The sequence below is a fragment of the Azolla caroliniana genome, unplaced genomic scaffold, assembly GCF_043228905.1.
Source record: "Azolla caroliniana isolate FFs.n. ecotype wild unplaced genomic scaffold, voAzoCaro1.0.p SCAF_11, whole genome shotgun sequence".
Lineage (NCBI taxonomy): Eukaryota > Viridiplantae > Streptophyta > Polypodiopsida > Salviniales > Salviniaceae > Azolla > Azolla caroliniana.
In genome coordinates this window covers 16,500,229-16,506,213 of record NW_028230446.1, presented here as the reverse complement: position 1 = coordinate 16,506,213, position 5,985 = coordinate 16,500,229, and the positions used below count along the sequence as shown (strand labels likewise).

The window sequence follows — 5,985 nt, the reverse complement described above, 5'->3', positions numbered from 1 at the left end:
CTATCAGACTGCAGCCGATTGCTCTACCACTCAGCTATGCACCCATTATTCGTTGTTGTGTTTATTCCAATTTCTAGTAAGACGTCTTACGAGTAGTATTCATATCATCTTAGAATATTTCTTACAGCATATGCATGTTTTTCTGTAACAATTTTCAATTAATATTCTTAGGATGTAAGTGTTGTTAAAGCTAAACCCTACTCTTCCTATTTTAGGGCGGAACCAACATTGAACTAATGACCTATTGGACTGTAGCTGATTGCTCTAGCATTGAACTACGCACCCTTGGTGGATTCTTTTGTTTAATTCCAATATCCAACAAGAATCTTGCTAATAGTATTCCTATCATGTTATATTTTTGACACATAAGGCATACGTATTTTCGTTTGCAAAAATTTGAAATTAATAATCTCGGGTTGTGAGTGTTGTTTGAGGTAATTTATACTCTTCTTTGTTTTGGGCACAAAGAGGATTGAAGATATGACCTATCGGACTGCACCAAATTGCTCTACCACTGAGCTATGCACCCATTATTCATTGTTGTGTTTATTCCAATATCTACTAAGACGTCTTACCAATAGTATTCATGTCATCGATGTTTGAAACATTCGACACATAAGGCATTTGCATGTTTGTAATTCCAATATCCAACAAGAATCTTGCTAATAGTATTGATATGATGTTATATTTGATAGATAAGGGATACACATATTCGTTTGCAAAGATTCGAAATTAATAATCTTAGGTTGTGAGTGCTATTGGAGGTAATTTATAGTCTTGTTGCTTTAGGTCTCAGCTAGGATTGTAGTACCGACCTATCGAACTACAACCGATTGCTTTACCACTCAGCTATGCACCCATGAGTACTTCTTTCGTTTAGTTCAATATTCAGTAAAATGTTATACCGATAGTATTCATGTCATCTATATTTGAAACATTCCCACATAAGTCATATGCATGTTTCTGTGTTACAATTTCCGATTAATATTCTTAGGATGTAAGTGTTGTTAAAGATAATCCCAGCTATTCCTGTTTTAGGGTACAACCCGGATTAAACTAATGACCTACCGGACTGCAGCCGATTGCTCTACCACTGAGTTATGCACCCTTGGTGGATTCTTTTGTTTAATTCCAATGTCCAACAAGAATCTTGCTAATATTATTCGTATCATGTTATATTTGACACATAAGGGATACACATGTTCGTTTGCAAAGCTTTGAAATTAATAATCTCGGGTTGTCAGTGTTGTTGGAGATAATTTATACTCTTCTTGATTTAGGACACAAGGAGGATTGAACTGATGACCTATCAGACTGCGACCGATTGTTCTACCACTGAGCTATGCACCTATTATTTGTTGTTGTATTCCAATATCAAATAAGACGTTTTATCAATACTATTCATATCATCTTAGATTGTTTCGTACAACTCGTGTTCATATCATCGTAAATTTGAAAAATTCGAATTGTAAGGCATATGCATGTTTGGTGTAACAATTTGCAATTAATATTCTTAGGATATAAGTGGGATATAAGTGTTTTTAAAGGTAATCCATACTCTTCTTGTTTTAGGGCGCAACCAGGATTGAACTGATGACCTATCGAACTGCAGCCGATTGCTCTACCATTGAGCTATGCACCCTTGATGGATTGTTTTGTTTAACTCCAATATCCAACAAGATTCTTGCTAATAGTATTTGTATCATGTTCGTGTGCAAAGATTTAAAAATAACAATCTTAGTTTGTGAGTGTTGTTGCACTCCACGCTTGATGTATTCGTATCAGGCCAAAAGTAATCAAAACCCTCAGTAGACATAGAGTGAGGCAACGTGTGTTCGCGCTTTCCATTGGCCGAAATTAAGTGCCATAGTTGACACATAAGGGATGACACAGAAGGGTTACGCATGTTCTTGTGCAAAAATTTGAAATTAATAAGCTCAAGTTCTCAGTGTTGTTGGAGGTAATCTATACTCTTCTTGGTTTAGGCCACAGGGAGGATTAAACTGATGACCTATCAGACTGCAACCAATTCCTCCACCATTGACCTATGCACCCAGGATTGGGTCTTTTGTTTACTCCAATATCCAAGAACATGCCAATAGTATTCATATCATCTTAGATTTGAAACATTCGACACATAAGGCATATGCATGTCTGTGTGTAACAATTTGCAATTAATATTCTTAGGATGTACGTGTTGTTAAAGTTAATCCCTACTCTTCTTGTTTTAGGGCACAACTAGTACTGAATTGATGACCTATCAGACTAAAACCGATTGCTCTACCACTGAGCTATGCACCCTTGATGGATTCTTTTGTTTAACTCCAATATCCCACAAGATTCTTGGAAATAGTATTTGTATCATGCTATATTTGACACATAACGGATACGCATGTTCTTGTGCGAAGATTTGAAATCAATAATCTTATGTTGTGAGGGTTGTTGAAATTAATCTATACTCTTCTTGTTGTAAGGTACAAGTAGGATTGGACTAACGACCTATCGAACTGCAGCCGATTGCTTTACTACTCAGATATGCACCCATGATTACTTCTTTTGTTTATTTCAATATCAAGTAAGACGTTTTACCGATAGTATTCATGTCATCTTAGATTAGAAACATTTGACGCATAAGTCATATGCATGTTTGTGTATAACAATTTGCAATTAATATTCTTAGGATGTAAGTGTTGTTAAAGCTAAGCCCTACTCTTCCTATTTTAGGGCAAAACCAACATTGAACTAATGACCTATTGGACTGGAGCCGTTTGCTCTACCATTGAGCTATGCACCATTGGTGGATTTTTTTGTTTAATTCCAATATCCAACAAGAATCTTGCTAATAGTATTCCTATCATGTTATATTTGACACATAAGGGATACGCATGTTCGTTTGCAAAGATTTGAAATTAACAATATTGGGTCGTGCATGTTGTTGGATGTAATCTATACTCTTCTTTCTTTAGGGCACAAGTAGGATTGAACTACTAACCTATGGAACTGCAACCAATTAGTTTACCACTCAGCTATGGACCCATGATTGCTTCTTTTGTTTATTCCAATATCCAAGAAAACTTCTTGCCGATTGTATTCATATTATCTTAGATATGAAACATTTGACCCATAATGCATACGTAGGTTTGTGTGTAACAATTTGCAATAAATATTCTTAGGATGTAAGTGTTGTTAAAGGTAATCCCTACTCTTCCTGGTTTAAGGCACAACCAGAAATGAACAGATGACGTATCGGATTGCAGCCGATTTCTCTACCACTGAGCTATGGACCCTTGGTGGATTCTTTTGTTTAATTGTAATATCCAACAAGAATCTTGCTAATAGTATTCGTATCATGTTATATTTGACACATAAGGCATACGCATGTTCGTTTGGCAAAATTTGAAATTAATAATCTCGGGTTGTGAGTGTTGTTGGAGGTAATTTATACTCTTCTTTGGTTAGGGCACAAAGAGGATTGAACAGATGACCTATCGGGCTGCAACCGATTGCTCTACCACTGAGATATGCACCCATTATTCGTTGTTGTGTTTATTCCAATATCTAGTAAGACGTCTTACCAATAGTATTCATGTCATCTATATTTGAAACATTCGACACATAAGGCATATGCATGTTTGTAATTCCAATATCCAACAAGAATCTTGCTAATAGTATTTGTATTATGTTATATTTGACACGTAAGGGATACACATGTTTGTTTGCAAATATTCGAAATTAATAATCTTAGGTTGTGAGTGTTGTTGGAGGTAATTTATAGTCTTGTTGCTTTAGGGCACGACTAGTATTGAACTACCGACCTATCGGATTGCAACCGATTGCTTTACCACTCAGCTATGCACCCATGATTACTTCTTTTGTTTATTTCAATATTTAGTAAGACGTCATACCGATAGTATTCATCTATCTAGTTCCATATTTCGAACATCTATTAGAAAGGGCAGTTGAGAAAAAAGCTTATAGTTTTATGGATGGCTTATCCAAATACAACCAAATTCCCAGGGATCAACATAAAACCACTTTCGTCACAAAATTTGGTATGTTTGTTTACAAGCAGATGCCCTTTGGTCTGGCAAGTGCTTTAATCACCTATCAATGGGGAGGAAACCATATCTTTGCATCTAACCTTGGATATGGTGTAGAAACATATGTCGATGACTTATGTTGCCATTTAGAGTAGAATGAACACCTCCATCGGTTGTGCACCACGATCAAAAATTGCAAGGATTCATATCATGTCTCCATTAACACCATCCAGTGCTAGTTTAGGGTAAAACATGGGTGCATCTTTGGCCATGTGGTACCAAAGAATGGGATATCCACAAATGAGGCTAAGTTCCAAATTATCCTCGAAATGTTGCACATAAATAATGAAAAATAGCTCCAAGGGTTCGTGTGCTATGTAGGATATTACCGACCATTCATCAAGATGTTTGCCAAAAAAGCATGACCCCGTTATGCCCTATTTAAGAAATACACATGGATAGAGGAATGCACTATAACCTTCGTGTTCCTCAAAGAATGCCTCACAAAGGCAGCCATACTAATGTCGTGAGAATGGGAGAAAGAGTTCCACGTGTACACAAACACCTTCGCTTTCGTAGTTAGGATGATGTTAGCCTAATTAGGGGAGGGAACTCTAAATGTATCGCAAAGTTTGTGAAGGACTTGAATGACAATTAGAAAGATACACAACTATTCTAATACAAAGTAGTGCACTTGGTGCTAACACCTAAAGTCAACTCAATGGTATGTGTGCGTTAAAAGAGACCCTGGTATTTGTTGGCGAGAATCTCCAAATTGCGATGACATGAGCAAGAGAGTGTCTTATTTTCTTCTTTGTGGAAATGATTCTACAAAGTTATGAAGCATCGTGGAGTCCAACACATTGATTTGGTTGTAGAAAGAATGATCAAATTTCCATGCGAGCTACAAAAACAAAGTTGTTGACATGCTCGGGTCAATAGCGCACCTTGTTTGCACTAAGGGAGTCAACGATTCTAGTCTGTTATTGTCCATGGTTGTAAAATTGGTTATAATAGAAAAGGGAGAAGAAGAGAGGAGTGTCATTGATGCCCAATGTCCAACATGCACTTCTACAATATTGACCCTAGTTTTGGCCCCCCAATCCTAGTTTTACCCTAGACATCTGAATTCTTTTTCTTCACTTATTACCCTCCCAAACAAAATATACAATATATCTACGCCTTATCTAAATCATAAGATACCCCCAACCCCCCTTATCAAATTTAACATTTAAAGGAAATTTCTAGGAGTGAAATATCACAAAGGAAGAAGGAAGTGATTGATCTTGTGTTTTGAATGGACAAATAACTCCTAATACCTTTCTTGTACATTCGAGTGCATATTTTGATTCACCTCATTGATGAAATAGAGCTTGTAGGTGTAGTGAGCACTTGCTATATGGTTTGGGTAGAGTGAATCATGTGCATGTTGAAGATGTTTGTTCATCAAAGAGCACGACCAGAGGGATCAATGGAAGAGGGTTGCCTGCGTAAAGAGAGTATGTACCACCTCTCTAAGATGTAGCACCTTTGTGGACAAATGACATGGAGGTTCTTTGTGGCAAAAGGACACTAATCCGACTATCACTCTTGGAGCAAGAGAACATCACAACTTTTATCATAAGTAATTTTGAATGTATGGCAGAGTTTGTGAAGGAGCTCAAAGACAAGAGCAAAAAGAGACACAACTTGGCTGGTACAAAGAAATGCGCTCAGTACAAAGAAGAGTTCAATGGTATGTGCACAAAAAGAGGACCCACTATTTTCTTTTTCGTGGAAAAGATTACACGAAGAAATGAATCATCGTGGAGTTCAATTCTACACCGTATTGATCATTGTGGAGTTCAATTCTCCAAAGGTATTAATCATCATGGAGTCCACTTTTGCAAAGGGTAATGCCTTTGTGGAAATTTCTAGGAAGAAGACCGACAAGTTGTGCACCCTC

The 5,985-nt window shown here is 36.9% G+C and overlaps 1 non-coding gene across 1 annotated transcript; it reads right to left on the bottom strand.

Moving 5' to 3' along the window:
• Positions 1-1,570: 1,570 nt before the first annotated feature.
• Positions 1,571-1,642, bottom strand: TRNAC-GCA (transfer RNA cysteine (anticodon GCA)). The gene has a single exon. It is a non-coding gene; the product is annotated as a tRNA-Cys (tRNA).
• Positions 1,643-5,985: the final 4,343 nt, after the last annotated feature.